Below are 21,711 nucleotides of genomic sequence, written 5' to 3' on the forward strand. Positions count from 1 at the left end.
AGACGCGGCGGACAGAGCTGAGCAAAGCGAAAACCGCAGACGCGGCGGACAGAGCTGAGCAAAGCGAAAACCGCAGACGCGGCGGACAGAGCTGAGCAAAGCAAAAACCGCAGATGCGGGTCGGACAGAGCAGAGCAAAGCGAAAACCGCAGACGCGGCAGACAGAGCAGAGCAAAGCGAAAACCGCAGACGCGGCGGACAGAGCTGAGCAAAGCAAAAACCGCAGACGCGGGGCGGACAGAGCAGAGCAAAGCGAAAACCGCAGACGCGGCGGACAGAGCAGAGCAAAGCAAAAACCGCAGACGCGGCGGACAGAGCTGAGCAAAGCGAAAACCGCAGACGCGGCGGACAGAGCTGAGCAAAGCGAAAACCGCAGACGCGGGGCGTACAGAGCAGAGCAAAGCGAAAACCGCAGACGCGGCGGACAGAGCTGAGCAAAGCGAAAACCGCAGACGCGGCGGACAGAGCTGAGCAAAGCGAAAACCGCAGACACGGCGGACAGAGCTGAGCAAAGCGAAAACCGCAGACGCGGCGGACAGAGCTGAGCAAAGCAAAAACCGCAGATGCGGGTCGGACAGAGCAGAGCAAAGCGAAAACCGCAGACGCGGCAGACAGAGCAGAGCAAAGCGAAAACCGCAGACGCGGCGGACAGAGCTGAGCAAAGCGAAAACCGCAGACGCGGCGGACAGAGCTGAGCAAAGCGAAAACCGCAGACGCGGCGGACAGAGCTGAGCAAAGCGAAAACCGCAGACGCGGCGGACAGAGCTGAGCAAAGCAAAAACCGCAGACGCGGGGCGGACAGAGCAGAGCAAAGCGAAAACCGCAGACGCGGCGGACAGAGCAGAGCAAAGCAAAAACCGCAGACGCGGCGGACAGAGCTGAGCAAAGCGAAAACCGCAGACGCGGCGGACAGAGCTGAGCAAAGCGAAAACCGCAGACGCGGGGCGTACAGAGCAGAGCAAAGCGAAAACCGCAGACGCGGCGGACAGAGCTGAGCAAAGCGAAAACCGCAGACGCGGCGGACAGAGCTGAGCAAAGCGAAAACCGCAGACACGGCGGACAGAGCTGAGCAAAGCGAAAACCGCAGACGCGGCGGACAGAGCTGAGCAAAGTGAAAACCGCAGACGCGGCGGACAGAGCTGAGCAAAGCGAAAACCGCAGACGAGGCGGACAGAGCTGAGCAAAGCGAAAACCGCAGACGCGGCGGACACAGCTGAGCAAAGCGAAAACGGCAGACGCGGCGGACAGAGCTGAGCAAAGCGAAAACCGCAGACGCGACGGACAGAGCTGAGCAAAGCGAAAACCGCAGACGCGACGGACAGAGCTGAGCAAAGCGAAAACCGCAGACGCGGCGGACAGAGCTGAGCAAAGCGAAAACCGCAGACGCGGCGGACAGAGCTGAGCAAAGCAAAAACCGCAGATGCGGGTCGGACAGAGCAGAGCAAAGCGAAAACCGCAGACGCGGCAGACAGAGCAGAGCAAAGCGAAAACCGCAGACGCGGCGGACAGAGCTGAGCAAAGCGAAAACCGCAGACGCGGCGGACAGAGCTGAGCAAAGCGAAAACCGCAGACGCGGCGGACAGAGCTGAGCAAAGCGAAAACCGCAGACGCGGCGGACAGAGCTGAGCAAAGCAAAAACCGCAGACGCGGGGCGGACAGAGCAGAGCAAAGCGAAAACCGCAGACGCGGCGGACAGAGCAGAGCAAAGCAAAAACCGCAGACGCGGCGGACAGAGCTGAGCAAAGGGAAAACCGCAGACGCGGCGGACAGAGCTGAGCAAAGCGAAAACCGCAGACGCGGGGCGTACAGAGCAGAGCAAAGCGAAAACCGCAGACGCGGCGGACAGAGCTGAGCAAAGCGAAAACCGCAGACGCGGCGGACAGAGCTGAGCAAAGCGAAAACCGCAGACACGGCGGACAGAGCTGAGCAAAGCGAAAACCGCAGACGCGGCGGACAGAGCTGAGCAAAGTGAAAACCGCAGACGCGGCGGACAGAGCTGAGCAAAGCGAAAACCGCAGACGAGGCGGACAGAGCTGAGCAAAGCGAAAACCGCAGACGCGGCGGACACAGCTGAGCAAAGCGAAAACGGCAGACGCGGCGGACAGAGCTGAGCAAAGCGAAAACCGCAGACGCGGCGGACAGAGCTGAGCAAAGCGAAAACCGCAGACGCGGCGGACAGAGCTGAGCAAAGCGAAAACCGCAGACGCGGCGGACAGAGCTGAGCAAAGCGAAAACCGCAGACGCGGGGCGGACAGAGCAGAGCAAAGCGAAAACCGCAGACGCGGCGGACAGAGCAGAGCAAAGCAAAAACCGCAGACGCGGCGGACAGAGCTGAGCAAAGCGAAAACCGCAGACGCGGCGGACAGAGCTGAGCAAAGCGAAAACCGCAGACGCGGGGCGGACAGAGCAGAGTAAAGCGAAAACCGCAGACGCGGCGGACAGAGCAGAGCAAAACGAAAACCGCAGACACGGCGGACAGAGCTGAGCAAAACGAAAACCGCAGACGCGGCGGACAGAGCTGAGCAAAGCGAAAACTGCAGACACGGCGGACAGAGCTGAGCAAAGCGAAAACCGCAGACGCGGCGGACAGAGCTGAGCAAAGTGAAAACCGCAGACGCGGCGGACAGAGCTGAGCAAAGCGAAAACCGCAGAAGCGGCGGACACAGCTGAGCAAAGCGAAAACCGCAGACGCGGTGGACACAGCTGAGCAAAGCGAAAACCGCAGACGCGGCGGACAGAGCTGAGCAAAGCGAAAACCGCAGACGCGGCGGACAAAGCTGAGCAAAGCGAAAACCGCAGAGGCGGCAGACAGGGCTGAGCAAAGCGAAAACCGCAGACGCGGCGGACAGAGCTGAGCAAAGCGAAAACCGCAGACGCGGCGGACAGAGCTGAGCAAAGCGAAAACCGCAGACGCGGCGGACACAGCTGAGCAAAGCGAAAACCGCAGACGCGGCGGACAGAGCTGAGCAAAGCGAAAACCGCAGACGCGGCGGACAGAGCTGAGCAAAGCGAAAACCGCAGACGCGGCGGACAGAGCTGAGCAAAGCGAAAACCGCAGACGCGGCGGACAGAGCTGAGCAAAGCGAAAACCGCAGACGCGGCGGACAGAGCTGAGCAAAGCGAAAACCGCAGACGCGGAGGACAGAGCTGAGCAAAGCGAAAACCGCAGACACGGCGGACAGAGCTGAGCAAAGCGAAAACCGCAGACGCGGCGGACAGAGCTGAGCAAAGCGAAAACCGCAGACACGGCGGACAGAGCTGAGCAAAGCGAAAACCGCAGACGCGGCGGACAGAGCTGAGCAAAGTGAAAACCGCAGACGCGGCGGACAGAGCTGAGCAAAGCGAAAACCGCAGACGCGGCGGACAGAGCTGAGCAAAGCGAAAACCGCAGACGCGGCGGACACAGCTGAGCAAAGCGAAAACCGCAGACGCGGCGGACACAGCTGAGCAAAGCGAAAACCGCAGACGCGGCGGACAGAGCTGAGCAAAGCGAAAACCGCAGACGCGGCGGACACAGCTGAGCAAAGCGAAAACCGCAGACGCGGCGGACAGAGCTGAGCAAAGCGAAAACCGCAGAGGCGGCAGACAGGGCTGAGCAAAGCGAAAACCGCAGACGCGGCGGACAGAGCTGAGCAAAGCGAAAACCGCAGACGCGGCGGACAGAGCTGAGCAAAGCGAAAACCGCAGACGCGGCGGACAGAGCTGAGCAAAGCGAAAACCGCAGACGCGGCGGACAGAGCTGAGCAAAGCGAAAACCGCAGACGCGGCGGACAGAGCTGAGCAAAGCGAAAACCGCAGACGCGGAGGACAGAGCTGAGCAAAGCGAAAAACGCAGACGCGGCGGACAGAGCTGAGCAAAGCGAAAACCGCAGGCGCGGGGCGGACAGAGCAGAGCAAAGCGAAAACCGCAGACGCGGCGGACAGAGCAGAGCAAAGCGAAAACCGCAGACGCGGCGGACAGAGCTGAGCAAAGCGAAAACCGCAGACGCGGCGGACAGAGCTGAGCAAAGCGAAAACCGCAGACGCGGCGGACAGAGCTGAGCAAAGGGAAAAACGCAGACGCGGCGGACAGAGCTGAGCAAAGCGAAAACCGCAGGCGCGGGGCGGACAGAGCAGAGCAAAGCGAAAACCGCAGACGCGGCGGACAGAGCAGAGCAAAGCGAAAACCGCAGACGCGGCGGACAGAGCTGAGCAAAGCGAAAACCGCAGACGCGACGGACAGAGCTGAGCAAAGCGAAAACCGCAGACGCGACGGACAGAGCTGAGCAAAGCGAAAACCGCAGACGCGGCGGACAGAGCTGAGCAAAGCGAAAACCGCAGACGCGGCGGACAGAGCTGAGCAAAGCGAAAACCGCAGACGCGGGGCGGACAGAGCAGAGCAAAGCGAAAACCGCAGACGCGGCGGACAGAGCAGAGCAAAGCGAAAACCGCAGACGCGGCGGACAGAGCTGAGCAAAGCGAAAACCGCAGACGCGGCGGACACAGCTGAGCAAAGCGAAAACCGCAGACGCGGCGGACAGAGCTGAGCAAAGCGAAAACCGCAGACGCGACGGACAGAGCTGAGCAAAGCGAAAACCGCAGACGCGACGGACAGAGCTGAGCAAAGCGAAAACCGCAGACGCGGCGGACAGAGCTGAGCAAAGCGAAAACCGCAGACGCGGCGGACAGAGCTGAGCAAAGCGAAAACCGCAGACGCGGCGGACAGAGCTGAGCAAAGCGAAAACCGCAGACGCGGCGGACAGAGCTGAGCAAAGCAAAAACCGCAGACGCGGGGCGGACAGAGCAGAGCAAAGCGAAAACCGCAGACGCGGCGGACAGAGCAGAGCAAAGCAAAAACCGCAGACGCGGCGGACAGAGCTGAGCAAAGCGAAAACCGCAGACGCGGCGGACAGAGCTGAGCAAAGCGAAAACCGCAGACGCGGGGCGTACAGAGCAGAGCAAAGCGAAAACCGCAGACGCGGCGGACAGAGCTGAGCAAAGCGAAAACCGCAGACGCGGCGGACAGAGCTGAGCAAAGCGAAAACCGCAGACACGGCGGACAGAGCTGAGCAAAGCGAAAACCGCAGACGCGGCGGACAGAGCTGAGCAAAGTGAAAACCGCAGACGCGGCGGACAGAGCTGAGCAAAGCGAAAACCGCAGACGAGGCGGACAGAGCTGAGCAAAGCGAAAACCGCAGACGCGGCGGACACAGCTGAGCAAAGCGAAAACCGCAGACGCGGCGTTCAGAGCTGAGCAAAGCGAAAACCGCAGATGCGGCGGACAAAGCTGAGCAAAGCGAAAACCGCAGACGCGGCGGACAGAGCTGAGCAAAGCGAAAACCGCAGAGGCGGCAGACAGGGCTGAGCAAAGCGAAAACCGCAGACGCGGCGGACAGAGCTGAGCAAAGCGAAAACCGCAGACGAGGCGGACAGAGCTGAGCACAGCGAAAACCGCAGACGCGGCGGACAGAGCTGAGCAAAGCGAAAACCGCAGACACGGCGGACAGAGCTGAGCAAAGCGAAAACCGCAGACGCGGCGGACAGAGCTGAGCAAAGTGAAAACCGCAGACGCGGCGGACAGAGCTGAGCAAAGCGAAAACCGCAGACGCGGCGGACAGAGCTGAGCAAAGCGAAAACCGCAGACGCGGCGGACACAGCTGAGCAAAGCGAAAACCGCAGACGCGGCGGACAGAGCTGAGCAAAGCGAAAACCGCAGACGCGGCGGACAAAGCTGAGCAAAGCGAAAACCGCAGACGCGGCGGACAGAGCTGAGCAAAGCGAAAACCGCAGAGGCGGCAGACAGGGCTGAGCAAAGCGAAAACCGCAGACGCGGCGGACAGAGCTGAGAAAAGCGAAAACCGCAGACGAGGCGGACAGAGCTGAGCACAGCGAAAACCGCAGACGCGGCGGACAGAGGTGAGCAAAGCGAAAACCGCAGACGCGGCGGACAGAGGTGAGCAAAGCGAAAACCGCAGACGCGGCGGACAGAGCTGAGCAAAGCGAAAACCGCAGACGCGGCGGACAGAGCTGAGCAAAGCGAAAACCGCAGACGCGGGGCGGACAGAGCAGAGCAAAGCGAAAACCGCAGACGCGGCGGACAGAGCAGAGCAAAGCAAAAACCGCAGACGCGGCGGACAGAGCTGAGCAAAGCGAAAACCGCAGACGCGGCGGACAGAGCTGAGCAAAGCGAAAACCGCAGACGCGGGTCGTACAGAGCAGAGCAAAGCGAAAACCGCAGACGCGGCGGACAGAGCAGAGCAAAGCGAAAACCGCAGACACGGCGGACAGAGCTGAGCAAAGCGAAAACCGCAGACGCGGCGGACAGAGCTGAGCAAAGCGAAAACCGCAGACACGGCGGACAGAGCTGAGCAAAGCGAAAACCGCAGACGCGGCGGACAGAGCTGAGCAAAGTGAAAACCGCAGACGCGGCGGACAGAGCTGAGCAAAGCGAAAACCGCAGACGCGGCGGACAGAGCTGAGCAAAGCGAAAACCGCAGACGCGGCGGACACAGCTGAGCAAAGCGAAAACCGCAGACGCGGCGTTCAGAGCTGAGCAAAGCGAAAACCGCAGATGCGGCGGACAAAGCTGAGCAAAGCGAAAACCGCAGACGCGGCGGACAGAGCTGAGCAAAGCGAAAACCGCAGAGGCGGCAGACAGGGCTGAGCAAAGCGAAAACCGCAGACGCGGCGGACAGAGCTGAGCAAAGCGAAAACCGCAGACGAGGCGGACAGAGCTGAGCACAGCGAAAACCGCAGACGCGGCGGACAGAGCTGAGCAAAGCGAAAACCGCAGACACGGCGGACAGAGCTGAGCAAAGCGAAAACCGCAGACGCGGCGGACAGAGCTGAGCAAAGCGAAAACCGCAGACGCGGGGCGGACAGAGCAGAGCAAAGCGAAAACCGCAGACGCGGCGGACAGAGCAGAGCAAAGCAAAAACCGCAGACGCGGCGGACAGAGCTGAGCAAAGCGAAAACCGCAGACGCGGCGGACAGAGCTGAGCAAAGCGAAAACCGCAGACGCGGGTCGTACAGAGCAGAGCAAAGCGAAAACCGCAGACGCGGCGGACAGAGCAGAGCAAAGCGAAAACCGCAGACACGGCGGACAGAGCTGAGCAAAGCGAAAACCGCAGACGCGGCGGACAGAGCTGAGCAAAGCGAAAACCGCAGACACGGCGGACAGAGCTGAGCAAAGCGAAAACCGCAGACGAGGCGGACAGAGCTGAGCACAGCGAAAACCGCAGACGCGGCGGACAGAGGTGAGCAAAGCGAAAACCGCAGACGCGGCGGACAGAGGTGAGCAAAGCGAAAACCGCAGACGCGGCGGACAGAGCTGAGCAAAGCGAAAACCGCAGACGCGGCGGACAGAGCTGAGCAAAGCGAAAACCGCAGACGCGGGGCGGACAGAGCAGAGCAAAGCGAAAACCGCAGACGCGGCGGACAGAGCAGAGCAAAGCAAAAACCGCAGACGCGGCGGACAGAGCTGAGCAAAGCGAAAACCGCAGACGCGGCGGACAGAGCTGAGCAAAGCGAAAACCGCAGACACGGCGGACAGAGCTGAGCAAAGCGAAAACCGCAGACGCGGCGGACAGAGCTGAGCAAAGTGAAAACCGCAGACGCGGCGGACAGAGCTGAGCAAAGCGAAAACCGCAGACGCGGCGGACAGAGCTGAGCAAAGCGAAAACCGCAGACGCGGGTCGTACAGAGCAGAGCAAAGCGAAAACCGCAGACGCGGCGGACAGAGCTGAGCAAAGCGAAAACCGCAGACGCGGGTCGTACAGAGCAGAGCAAAGCGAAAACCGCAGACGCGGCGGACACAGCTGAGCAAAGCGAAAACCGCAGACGCGGCGTTCAGAGCTGAGCAAAGCGAAAACCGCAGATGCGGCGGACAAAGCTGAGCAAAGCGAAAACCGCAGACGCGGCGGACAGAGCTGAGCAAAGCGAAAACCGCAGAGGCGGCAGACAGGGCTGAGCAAAGCGAAAACCGCAGACGCGGCGGACATAGCTGAGCAAAGCGAAAACCGCAGACGAGGCGGACAGAGCTGAGCACAGCGAAAACCGCAGACGCGGCGGACAGAGCTGAGCAAAGCGAAAACCGCAGACACGGCGGACAGAGCTGAGCAAAGCGAAAACCGCAGACGCGGCGGACAGAGCTGAGCAAAGCGAAAACCGCAGACGCGGGGCGGACAGAGCAGAGCAAAGCGAAAACCGCAGACGCGGCGGACAGAGCAGAGCAAAGCAAAAACCGCAGACGCGGCGGACAGAGCTGAGCAAAGCGAAAACCGCAGACGCGGCGGACAGAGCTGAGCAAAGCGAAAACCGCAGACGCGGGTCGTACAGAGCAGAGCAAAGCGAAAACCGCAGACGCGGCGGACAGAGCTGAGCAAAGCGAAAACCGCAGACGCGGGTCGTACAGAGCAGAGCAAAGCGAAAACCGCAGACGCGGCGGACAGAGCAGAGCAAAGCGAAAACCGCAGACACGGCGGACAGAGCTGAGCAAAGCGAAAACCGCAGACGCGGCGGACAGAGCTGAGCAAAGCGAAAACCGCAGACACGGCGGACAGAGCTGAGCAAAGCGAAAACCGCAGACGCGGCGGACAGAGCTGAGCAAAGTGAAAACCGCAGACGCGGCGGACAGAGCTGAGCAAAGCGAAAACCGCAGACGCGGCGGACAGAGCTGAGCAAAGCGAAAACCGCAGACGCGGCGGACACAGCTGAGCAAAGCGAAAACCGCAGACGCGGCGGACAGAGCTGAGCAAAGCGAAAACCGCAGACGCGGCGGACAAAGCTGAGCAAAGCGAAAACCGCAGACGCGGCGGACAGAGCTGAGCAAAGCGAAAACCGCAGAGGCGGCAGACAGGGCTGAGCAAAGCGAAAACCGCAGACGCGGCGGACAGAGCTGAGCAAAGCGAAAACCGCAGACGAGGCGGACAGAGCTGAGCACAGCGAAAACCGCAGACGCGGCGGACAGAGGTGAGCAAAGCGAAAACCGCAGACGCGGCGGACAGAGGTGAGCAAAGCGAAAACCGCAGACGCGGCGGACAGAGCTGAGCAAAGCGAAAACCGCAGACGCGGCGGACAGAGCTGAGCAAAGCGAAAACCGCAGACGCGGGGCGGACAGAGCAGAGCAAAGCGAAAACCGCAGACGCGGCGGACAGAGCAGAGCAAAGCAAAAACCGCAGACGCGGCGGACAGAGCTGAGCAAAGCGAAAACCGCAGACGCGGCGGACAGAGCTGAGCAAAGCGAAAACCGCAGACGCGGGTCGTACAGAGCAGAGCAAAGCGAAAACCGCAGACGCGGCGGACAGAGCAGAGCAAAGCGAAAACCGCAGACACGGCGGACAGAGCTGAGCAAAGCGAAAACCGCAGACGCGGCGGACAGAGCTGAGCAAAGCGAAAACCGCAGACACGGCGGACAGAGCTGAGCAAAGCGAAAACCGCAGACGCGGCGGACAGAGCTGAGCAAAGTGAAAACCGCAGACGCGGCGGACAGAGCTGAGCAAAGCGAAAACCGCAGACGCGGCGGACAGAGCTGAGCAAAGCGAAAACCGCAGACGCGGCGGACACAGCTGAGCAAAGCGAAAACCGCAGACGCGGCGTTCAGAGCTGAGCAAAGCGAAAACCGCAGATGCGGCGGACAAAGCTGAGCAAAGCGAAAACCGCAGACGCGGCGGACAGAGCTGAGCAAAGCGAAAACCGCAGAGGCGGCAGACAGGGCTGAGCAAAGCGAAAAACGCAGACGCGGCGGACAGAGCTGAGCAAAGCGAAAACCGCAGACGAGGCGGACAGAGCTGAGCACAGCGAAAACCGCAGACGCGGCGGACAGAGCTGAGCAAAGCGAAAACCGCAGACACGGAGGACAGAGCTGAGCAAAGCGAAAACCGCAGACGCGGCGGACAGAGCTGAGCAAAGCGAAAACCGCAGACGCGGGGCGGACAGAGCAGAGCAAAGCGAAAACCGCAGACGCGGCGGACAGAGCAGAGCAAAGCAAAAACCGCAGACGCGGCGGACAGAGCTGAGCAAAGCGAAAACCGCAGACGCGGCGGACAGAGCTGAGCAAAGCGAAAACCGCAGACGCGGGTCGTACAGAGCAGAGCAAAGCGAAAACCGCAGACGCGGCGGACAGAGCAGAGCAAAGCGAAAACCGCAGACACGGCGGACAGAGCTGAGCAAAGCGAAAACCGCAGACGCGGCGGACAGAGCTGAGCAAAGCGAAAACCGCAGACACGGCGGACAGAGCTGAGCAAAGCGAAAACCGCAGACGCGGCGGACAGAGCTGAGCAAAGTGAAAACCGCAGACGCGGCGGACAGAGCTGAGCAAAGCGAAAACCGCAGACGAGGCGGACAGAGCTGAGCAAAGCGAAAACCGCAGACGCGGCGGACACAGCTGAGCAAAGCGAAAACCGCAGACGCGGCGTTCAGAGCTGAGCAAAGCGAAAACCGCAGATGCGGCGGACAAAGCTGAGCAAAGCGAAAACCGCAGACGCGGCGGACAGAGCTGAGCAAAGCGAAAACCGCAGAGGCGGCAGACAGGGCTGAGCAAAGCGAAAACCGCAGACGCGGCGGACAGAGCTGAGCAAAGCGAAAACCGCAGACGAGGCGGACAGAGCTGAGCACAGCGAAAACCGCAGACGCGGCGGACAGAGCTGAGCAAAGCGAAAACCGCAGACACGGCGGACAGAGCTGAGCAAAGCGAAAACCGCAGACGCGGCGGACAGAGCTGAGCAAAGCGAAAACAGCAGACGCGGGGCGGACAGAGCAGAGCAAAGCGAAAACCGCAGACGCGGCGGACAGAGCAGAGCAAAGCGAAAACCGCAGACGCGGCGGACAGACCTGAGCAAAGCGAAAACCGCAGACGCGGCGGACAGAGCTGAGCAAAGCGAAAACCGCAGATGCGACGGACAGAGCTGAGCAAAGCGAAAACCGCAGACGCGACGGACAGACCTGAGCAAAGCGAAAACCGCAGACGCGGCGGAAAGAGCTGAGCAAAGCGAAAACCGCAGACGCGGCGCACAGAGCTGAGCAAAGCGAAAACCGCAGACGCGGCGGACAGAGCTGAGCAAAGCGAAAAACGCAGACGCGGCGGACAGAGCTGAGCAAAGCGAAAACCGCAGGCGCGGGGCGGACAGAGCAGAGCAAAGCGAAAACCGCAGACGCGGCGGACAGAGCAGAGCAAAGCGAAAACCGCAGACGCGGCGGACAGAGCTGAGCAAAGCGAAAACCGCAGACGCGGCGGACAGAGCAGAGCAAAGCGAAAACCGCAGACACGGCGGACAGAGCTGAGCAAAGCGAAAACCGCAGACGCGGCGGACAGAGCTGAGCAAAGCAAAAACCGCAGACACGGCGGACAGAGCTGAGCAAAGCGAAAACCGCAGACGCGGCGGACAGAGCTGAGCAAAGTGAAAACCGCAGACGCGGCGGACAGAGCTGAGCAAAGCGAAAACCGCAGACGCGGCGGACAGAGCTGAGCAAAGCGAAAACCGCAGACGCGGCGGACACAGCTGAGCAAAGCGAAAACCGCAGACGCGGCGGACAGAGCTGAGCAAAGCGAAAACCGCAGACGAGGCGGACAGAGCTGAGCACAGCGAAAACCGCAGACGCGGCGGACAGAGCAGAGCAAAGCAAAAACCGCAGACGCGGCGGACAGAGCTGAGCAAAGCGAAAACCGCAGACGCGGCGGACAGAGCTGAGCAAAGCGAAAACCGCAGACGCCGGTCGTACAGAGCTGAGCAAAGCGAAAACCGCAGACGCGGCGGACAGAGCAGAGCAAAGCGAAAACCGCAGACACGGCGGACAGAGCTGAGCAAAGCGAAAACCGCAGACGCGGCGGACAGAGCTGAGCAAAGCGAAAACCGCAGACACGGCGGACAGAGCTGAGCAAAGCGAAAACCGCAGACGCGGCGGACAGAGCTGAGCAAAGTGAAAACCGCAGACGCGGCGGACAGAGCTGAGCAAAGCGAAAACCGCAGACGCGGCGGACAGAGCTGAGCAAAGCGAAAACCGCAGACGCGGCGGACACAGCTGAGCAAAGCGAAAACCGCAGACGCGGCGTTCAGAGCTGAGCAAAGCGAAAACCGCAGATGCGGCGGACAAAGCTGAGCAAAGCGAAAACCGCAGACGCGGCGGACAGAGCTGAGCAAAGCGAAAACCGCAGAGGCGGCAGACAGGGCTGAGCAAAGCGAAAACCGCAGACGCGGCGGACAGAGCTGAGCAAAGCGAAAACCGCAGACGAGGCGGACAGAGCTGAGCACAGCGAAAACCGCAGACGCGGCGGACAGAGCTGAGCAAAGCGAAAACCGCAGACACGGAGGACAGAGCTGAGCAAAGCGAAAACCGCAGACGCGGCGGACAGAGCTGAGCAAAGCGAAAACCGCAGACGCGGGGCGGACAGAGCAGAGCAAAGCGAAAACCGCAGACGCGGCGGACAGAGCAGAGCAAAGCAAAAACCGCAGACGCGGCGGACAGAGCTGAGCAAAGCGAAAACCGCAGACGCGGCGGACAGAGCTGAGCAAAGCGAAAACCGCAGACGCGGGTCGTACAGAGCAGAGCAAAGCGAAAACCGCAGACGCGGCGGACAGAGCAGAGCAAAGCGAAAACCGCAGACACGGCGGACAGAGCTGAGCAAAGCGAAAACCGCAGACGCGGCGGACAGAGCTGAGCAAAGCGAAAACCGCAGACACGGCGGACAGAGCTGAGCAAAGCGAAAACCGCAGACGCGGCGGACAGAGCTGAGCAAAGTGAAAACCGCAGACGCGGCGGACAGAGCTGAGCAAAGCGAAAACCGCAGACGCGGCGGACAGAGCTGAGCAAAGCGAAAACCGCAGACGCGGCGGACACAGCTGAGCAAAGCGAAAACCGCAGACGCGGCGTTCAGAGCTGAGCAAAGCGAAAACCGCAGATGCGGCGGACAAAGCTGAGCAAAGCGAAAACCGCAGACGCGGCGGACAGAGCTGAGCAAAGCGAAAACCGCAGAGGCGGCAGACAGGGCTGAGCAAAGCGAAAACCGCAGACGCGGCGGACAGAGCTGAGCAAAGCGAAAACCGCAGACGAGGCGGACAGAGCTGAGCACAGCGAAAACCGCAGACGCGGCGGACAGAGCTGAGCAAAGCGAAAACCGCAGACACGGCGGACAGAGCTGAGCAAAGCGAAAACCGCAGACGCGGCGGACAGAGCTGAGCAAAGCGAAAACAGCAGACGCGGGGCGGACAGAGCAGAGCAAAGCGAAAACCGCAGACGCGGCGGACAGAGCAGAGCAAAGCGAAAACCGCAGACGCGGCGGACAGAGCTGAGCAAAGCGAAAACCGCAGACGCGGCGGACAGAGCTGAGCAAAGCGAAAACCGCAGATGCGACGGACAGAGCTGAGCAAAGCGAAAACCGCAGACGCGACGGACAGACCTGAGCAAAGCGAAAACCGCAGACGCGGCGGAAAGAGCTGAGCAAAGCGAAAACCGCAGACGCGGCGCACAGAGCTGAGCAAAGCGAAAACCGCAGACGCGGCGGACAGAGCTGAGCAAAGCGAAAAACGCAGACGCGGCGGACAGAGCTGAGCAAAGCGAAAACCGCAGGCGCGGGGCGGACAGAGCAGAGCAAAGCGAAAACCGCAGACGCGGCGGACAGAGCAGAGCAAAGCGAAAACCGCAGACGCGGCGGACAGAGCTGAGCAAAGCGAAAACCGCAGACGCGGCGGACAGAGCTGAGCAAAGCGAAAACCGCAGACGCGGCGGACAGAGCTGAGCAAAGGGAAAAACGCAGACGCGGCGGACAGAGCAGAGCAAAGCGAAAACCGCAGACGCGGCGGACAGAGCAGAGCAAAGCGAAAACCGCAGACGCGGCGGACAGAGCTGAGCAAAGCGAAAACCGCAGACGCGACGGACAGAGCTGAGCAAAGCGAAAACCGCAGACGCGACGGACAGAGCTGAGCAAAGCGAAAACCGCAGACGCGGCGGACAGAGCTGAGCAAAGCAAAAACCGCAGACGCGGCGGACAGAGCTGAGCAAAGCGAAAACCGCAGACGCGGGGCGGACAGAGCAGAGCAAAGCGAAAACCGCAGACGCGGCGGACAGAGCAGAGCAAAGCGAAAACCGCAGACGCGGCGGACAGAGCTGAGCAAAGCGAAAACCGCAGACGCGGCAGACAGAGCTGAGCAAAGCGAAAACCGCAGACGCGGCGGACAGAGCTGAGCAAAGCGAAAACCGCAGACGCGGCGGACAGAGCTGAGCAAAGCGAAAAACGCAGACGCGGCGGACAGAGCTGAGCAAAGCGAAAACCGCAGGCGCGGGGCGGACAGAGCAGAGCAAAGCGAAAACCGCAGACGCGGCGGACAGAGCAGAGCAAAGCGAAAACCGCAGACGCGGCGGACAGAGCAGAGCAAAGCGAAAACCGCAGACGCGGCGGACAGAGCTGAGCAAAGCGAAAACCGCAGACGCGGCGGACAGAGCTGAGCAAAGCGAAAACCGCAGGCGCGGGGCAGACAGAGCAGAGCAAAGCGAAAACCGCAGACGCGGCGGACAGAGCTGAGCAAAGCGAAAACCGCAGACGCGGCGGACAGAGCTGAGCAAAGCGAAAACCGCAGACGCGGCGGACAGAGCTGAGCAAAGCGAAAACCGCAGACGCGGCGGACAGAGCTGAGCAAAGCGAAAACCGCAGACGCGGAGGACAGAGCTGAGCAAAGCGAAAACCGCAGACGCGGCGGACAGAGCTGAGCAAAGCGAAAACCGCAGACGCGGCGGACAGAGCTGAGCAAAGCGAAATCCGCAGACGCGGCGGACAGAGCTGAGCAAAGCGAAAACCGCAGACGCGGGGCGGACAGAGCTGAGCAAAGCGAAAACCGCAGACGCGGGGCGGACAGAGCAGAGCAAAGCGAAAACCGCAGACGCGGCGGACAGAGCAGAGCAAAGCGAAAACCGCAGACGCGGCGGACAGAGCTGAGCAAAGCGAAAACCGCAGACGCGGCGGACAGAGCTGAGCAAAGCGAAAACCGCAGACGCGGTGGACAGAGCTGAGCAAAGCGAAAACCGCAGACGCGGCGGACAGAGCTGAGCAAAGCGAAAACCGCAGACGCGGCGGACAGAGCTGAGCAAAGCGAAAACCGCAGACGCGGCGGACAAAGCTGAGCACAGCGAAAACCGCAGACGCGTCGGACAGAGCTTAGCAAAGCGAAAACCGCAGACGCGGCGGACAGAGCTGAGCAAAGCGAAAACCGCAGACGCGGCGGACAGAGGTGAGCAAAGCGAAAACCGCAGACGCGGCGGACAGAGCTGAGCAAAGCGAAAACCGCAGACGCGGCGGTCAGAGCTGAGCAAAGCGAAAACCGCAGACGCGGGGCGGACAGAGCAGAGCAAAGCGAAAACCGCAGACGCGGCGGACAGAGCAGAGCAAAGCGAAAACCGCAGACGCGGCGGACAGAGCTGAGCAAAGCGAAAACCGCAGACGCGGCGGACAGAGCTGAGCAAAGCGAAAACCGCAGACGCGGCGGACAGAGCTGAGCAAAGCGAAAACCGCAGACGCGGCGGACAGAGCTGAGCAAAGCGAAAACCGCAGAAACGGCGGACAGAGCTGAGCAAAGCGAAAACCGCAGACGCGGCGGACAGAGCTGAGCAAAGCGAAAACCGCAGACGCGGGGCGGACAGAGCAGAGCAAAGCAAAAACTGCAGACGCGGCGGACAGAGCAGAGCAAAGCGAAAACCGCAGACGCGGCGGACAGAGCTGAGCAAAGCGAAAACCGCAGACGCGGCGGACAGAGCTGAGCAAAGCGAAAACCGCAGACGCGGGGCGGACAGAGCTGAGCAAAGCGAAAACCGCAGACGCGGCGGACAGAGCTGAGCAAAGCGAAAACCGCAGACGCGGTGGACAGAGCTGAGCAAAGCGAAAACCGCAGACGCGGCGGACAGAGCTGAGCAAAGCGAAAACCGCAGACGCGGCGGACAGAGCTGAGCAAAGCGAAAACCGCAGACGCGGCGGACAGAGCTGAGCAAAGCGAAAACCGCAGACGCGGTGGACAGAGCTGAGCAAAGCGAAAACCGCAGACGCGGCGGACAGAGCTGAGCAAAGCGAAAACCGCAGACGCGGCGGACAGAGCTGAGCAAAGCGAAAACCGCAGACGCGGTTGGAACAGGGCTCTGTTCACACGGAACAGACTAGAAGGGAAAGGCAGAACCAGATACCCACAGGGTACTTGCAGAGAAGTAGCGAGTGGACCACAAACTCACAAACGGAAGTACAGTGACAACGAGCAGGAGTTAGGTACGAGTTCAGACTCTGCAGAAAAAGGAATGGAACGGACATAGAGAAAAAACAGGTCAAAGATAGGAGAGAGTTCAGACTGGAACTGAGTGTACGGAAGAGACCGACACTGCAGCGGGATACAGGAGCGGGTCTGGGAATACGGCCCCCAGAGAGGCAGGACGAACAGGCAAGGAGCGTGTTCAGACTGGCCTGGAAATACAGCCTCCAGGAAGGCGGAACGAACAGGCAAGGAGCGAGTACAGACTGCAGGTTAAGGTACACAGATAGGACACAGTACAGACACGGGAACTGATACCGCAAGGCAGGAGACATAGACAGGACTCAGTTCAGACACGGGAACTGATACCGCAAGGCAGGAGACAAAGACAGGACTCAGTTCAGACACGGAAACTGATACCGCAAGGCAGGAGACATAGACAGGACTCAGTTCAGACACGGGAACTGATACCGCAAGGCAGGAGACAAAGAACGGGACCTGGCACCTTCAGAGTGCAAGCACACACTGAATGAAACACTATGCTCAGGCAGGGGTTGATTGCCGCAGCTGGGTTATATACCAGTTGACAGACATCAATGGGCTGAGGACGCACAAGGGGTGTGACCCACAGCAGGTACAAAAAGCAGGAAGTGATCGGGCGCCGCCCTTAAGCAGCAGAAACAGACACAAACAGACAGCATGGAGGGAAGCCAGAGAGACATTCTGGACAGGAGATCAAGTGCGCGCTCTTGCACAGTGGGAGATGGACCACTATGCAAGGACGCCGCCAGGTATGTTACAGCCTCCCTCTTTCCATTTAATAAACATTTCTTTCTTTCTTTTTAGCATGTGTTTAAGTTCTGTGTTCATCCATCCTGGTTTCCTTAAATGCTTCCCATTCTTCCTACTTTTCGGGATTGTTAACGATTGTGCTTTGAGAATCTCATTTTTAAAAATTTCCCATCCTTCCTGGACATTTTTGTCCTTAAGGACATCCAGCCATTGGATCCTTCCTATTATCTTTCTGAGTCTCTTAAAATCTGCCTTTCTAAAATCTAACCTTGAAGTTTGAGTCTTCACATGTCTTCCTCCTCTAGTTATCCAAAATTCTATAATAGCATGATCGCTGCCTCCTAGGGTCCCAGCCACCTTTACCTCCTCAACCATTTCCTCCCTGTTTATAAGGATTAGATCCAAAGTAGCAGATCCCCTTGTTTTCTCCCCTACCTTTTGGAAGATAAAGTTGTCAGCAAGAGAGGATAAGGATAACCTTCCTTGCACTGAGGTTAGCTCTTTGTCAGCCGTCTGGCTTGGTTACACAAGCTTCTTTGCAGAGAAACATGTTACTTCTGCTGGCCATCGCTAGGCGGCCGGCATCCAAAACCTTCCCTGGGCACCTGCTGAAAGCCTGGCCCCTTCACGGCCCCGGGTGCTTTTAACGCCATCATTTCCACACGGCGAGCTGCGGAGTCAATAAGCACTTTTTGCCATGGCAAGGAGCTCGGTGTCAGGCCTGCGTGAAGGCGGCGGGGTAGCGTACTTTGCTGCCAACTGGCTCAGAGGCCTTTGGGCTTCAATCATCTAAGTTACTTAAGGTCGGTGTCCGGAAAGGCGCCGTTCCATGCTAGCCGAGCTGGGCAGTAGGGCAAAACATCATCAAAATGGTCTACAGCACTCGGTGTTACCAGGAGGTATCCCATCCAAGTACTGTCCGAGCCCAGCCCTGCTTTGCTTCCGAGATCAGATGAGATCAGGCGTATCCAAGGTGGTATGGCCAGTAGACGCTGCTCGATCCATCGACCGGCCAGCCTTTCTCAGGATCGCTTGGTGGCGAGCAATCTGGCCGTGATGGGGCGGGCTCCGAAGGGTCCATGCAAAGGCTGTGCCGTCCCTACAGGTGTGGTTTGTTTAGCAGTGATTCACCCGCCGCATCAGGTGTCTTCAAAAATGGCTCGGCGCAGGGTCTACTGCAGGCTAAACCCTTCATCGCGGTAATGTGACAGAAAGAGCAAGCTGGACCCGTAACTTGGGGGCGGAGAGAGAAGTCCAGTGGTGAATGAAGGAAGAGGGTGAGATGGTTGCCAGTGACTTTGAGCTGCTCTTCAGGGGGGAGGGTCGTGTTGCCTGCAAAGGTCTTCTGCTTGGGGTTACCGGTGGTTGCCTCCAGCCACGCGGGAGACGCTGGTCCTGGTGAAATGGAGCCTAGTATTAAAAGTAAAGAAGCAACAATGCTGGAGGCCCACAGTGATCAGAAAGATGCTGGTATTTTGCAGAGATGAAATAGCGCAAGAGAGAAAGCAAATGAAAAAAAGAAAAGAGAATGAATGTGTGCACTTGTGAAAGGGAATGGAAAAAAGGCATAGAAGAGAGTGCCCCCTGCTGGTGGAAGGAAAGAAGAAGCAAAAGCCTACAGCACCTGGTATTCCCAGGCAGTCGCCCATCCAAGTACTAACCAGGCCCAACCCTGCTTAGCTTCTGAGATCAGATGAGATCAGGCATGTTCAGGGTGGTGTGGCCATAGGCAGAGACAAGCTTCTCACTTGCTGCTTTTCTACTTTGACGTGTGGCTGCCGGCTGCCCTTTCCAGTGCTCAGCAAGACCAGGTCCTTTTGTGCTTTCCCTTCTCTTCAATTTTTTTGCTGGCTTCCTTAAAAGGTCGTGTAGACACAACGCCCCACTCAGAGCCGCTGCGCTCACTGATCGGCTGCAGTGCTGTCGACGGAACGTCAGCTTCACAGCCAATGCCACAGGCCGGGAGCAGAGGCGAAACTCACCGGTAGACCCGGGTAGGGTGAGTAGAGCGCAGTTAGTTGCTTTCTAATAGGCTGCAGCCGGGGATTAACTTTTAATGAAAGGGAACAATCCCTTTGACTGTCTGCAGCGCGCCACACCTAGGAAGCGCACTCTCACACACAAGCCAGCATGCACACGTGTTCGCACGTGACAACACCCCCTATCTGCCCCTACAACCTCTCCGTCACCATGCGTCAGACTCTCCTACCTGTTTTATGATTTCAGGGCCCTAGCAGGAATCACCCCCCCCTCCCCAATTCCTTCCGCACCTTCCTTGCACTGAGGTTAGCTCTTTGTCAGCCGTCTGGCTTGGTTACACAAGCTTCTTTGCAGAGAAACATGTCACTTCTGCTGGCCCTCGCTAGACGGCCGGCATCCAAAACCTTCCCTGGGCACTAGAGATGAGCGTTGTTCTAATCGAACTGTTCGCCAATCTCAAATTCAAGCTGTTTTGGGCGGTGTTCGAGCCGTTCGGCGAACACGAACAATTTGAGAAAAATTCGGCTGTTCGAGGTTATGTTCGATAACTGTTCGTGCACCAAAATCATAACTGGATTTTTTCTCAGTAATGATGAAAATTAATGTTAATACGCAGTTTGAGTGTACAGCGGGGTGGGGGGAGGGGCAGGGGATGGATCTCTGCAGGAACAATGAAGATCTCCATTTTTTTTTTCTCTTTCCCGCATTTACAGTGGGGAGTTGCAATCTGTCAGCCTATCAGCAGCGCACACACGGAGCGAAGTGCTTTTTTTCACACAAGCAAGGGCATGTGTCATTGGCAGTGTATGTCACATGTCCTTGCCCTATAAGACCAAGCCATTTTCCCCGTCGCCACCATTTTCTCACTGCTGTAGCTGCGTGTTAGACGGCACCGCTGTTGCTGTGTGCGCTATACCTTGTTAATTTCAAGCCAATTTTCGCACAAATCTACAGATAGCTTGGGAGTAGGGAATAGTTGTGATTGCAGTCCTTTTAAGGACTAGGTTACAGCATTTCCTATGACTTTTATCAGGCAGGTCTGTGCTCTTAAATAGATAGATTGTGGGAGTAAAGACTAATTGTAATTGGAGTCCTTTTCAGGACTAGGTTACATCAGTTCCTATCAGTTTTTGCCAGGCAGGTCTGTGCCAGTGCTGTGCAAGTTTTTTTCACAGCATTTGGCTGAATCTAGCAAAGCTAATCCTTTTTGGCCTATTGCAGAGTGTGTTAGTCAGTGGAGTAGCCTATCTGTGTTGCAAGATATACCACCTGTGTATAGAATACCAATTTTTTTACTGCACCTAGTGAAGTAAAATCTTATGGGCATAGCATCATTCTATTAGTCCATCTATACTGACCTCCATCAGGTTGCAAATTGAATATATTTTTTTCTGCATCTACCTCTGAAAAAATATTGGGTTCTAGCTGTGTGTGGGACTTGTTGTATTAGTCCATCTATACAGACCTCCATCAGGTTGCAAACTGAATATATTTTTTTCTGCATCTACCTCTGAAAAAATATTGGGCTTCTAGCTGTGTGTGGGACTTGTTGTATTAGTCCATCTATACTGACCTCCATCAGGTTGCAAACTGAATATATTTTTTTCTGCATCTACCTCTGAAAAAATATTGGGCTTCTAGCTGTGTGTGGGACTTGTTCTATTAATCCATCTATACAGACCTCCATCAGGTTGCAAACTGAATATATTTTTTTCTGCATCTACCTCTGAAAAAATATTGGGCTTCTAGCTGTGTGTGGGACTTGTTGTATTAGTCCATCTATACTGACCTCCATCAGGTTGCAAACTGAATATATTTTTTTCTGCATCTACCCCTGAAAAAATATTGGGCTTCTAGCTGTGTGTGGGACTTGTTCTATTAATCCATCTATACAGACCTCCATCAGGTTGCAAACTGAATATATTTTTTTCTGCATCTACCTCTGAAAAAATATTGGGCTTCTAGCTGTGTGTGGGACTTGTTGTATTAGTCCATCTATACTGACCTCCATCAGGTTGCAAACTGAATATATTTTTTTCTGCATCTACCTCTGAAAAAATATTGGGCTTCTAGCTGTGTGTGGGACTTGTTCTATTAATCCATCTATACAGACCTCCATCAGGTTGCAAACTGAATATATTTTTTTCTGCATCTACCTCTGAAAAAATATTGGGCTTCTAGCTGTGTGTGGGACTTGTTCTATTAATCCATCTATACAGACCTCCATCAGGTTGCAAACTGAATATATTTTTTTCTGCATCTACCTCTGAAAAAATATTGGGCTTCTAGCTGTGTGTGGGACTTGTTGTATTAGTCCATCTACACTGACCTCCATCAGGTTGCAAACTGAATATATTTTTTTCTGCATCTACCTCTGAAAAAATATTGGGTTCTAGCTGTGTGTGGGACTTGTTGTATTAGTCCATCTATACAGACCTCCATCAGGTTGCAAACTGAATATATTTTTTTCTGCATCTACCTCTGAAAAAATATTGGGCTTCTAGCTGTGTGTGGGACTTGTTGTATTAGTCCATCTATACTGACCTCCATCAGGTTGCAAACTGAATATATTTTTTTCTGCATCTACCTCTGAAAAAATATTGGGCTTCTAGCTGTGTGTGGGACTTGTTCTATTAATCCATCTATACAGACCTCCATCAGGTTGCAAACTGAATATATTTTTTTCTGCATCTACCTCTAAAAAAATATTGGGCTTCTAGCTGTGTGTGGGACTTGTTGT

The 21,711-nt window shown here is 57.6% G+C and overlaps 1 protein-coding gene, 1 non-coding gene and 1 pseudogene across 2 annotated transcripts in view; all 3 read right to left on the bottom strand.

Moving 5' to 3' along the window:
- Positions 1–21,711, bottom strand: part of LOC141264708 (uncharacterized) — a 184,270-nt gene that overhangs the window by 37,013 nt on the left and 125,546 nt on the right. The gene's annotated exons all lie outside the window — the stretch shown is intronic.
- On the bottom strand, positions 17,863–17,982 carry LOC141267906 (5S ribosomal RNA; annotated as a pseudogene).
- On the bottom strand, positions 18,604–18,722 carry LOC141269742 (5S ribosomal RNA). The gene has a single exon (XR_012321536.1). It is a non-coding gene; the product is annotated as a 5S ribosomal RNA (ribosomal RNA).

Source organism: Phyllobates terribilis, unplaced genomic scaffold (genome assembly GCF_046119375.1).
Source record: "Phyllobates terribilis strain yellow unplaced genomic scaffold, ASM4611937v1 Scaffold_4__5_contigs__length_816908805, whole genome shotgun sequence".
NCBI classification, from domain to species: domain Eukaryota; kingdom Metazoa; phylum Chordata; class Amphibia; order Anura; family Dendrobatidae; genus Phyllobates; species Phyllobates terribilis.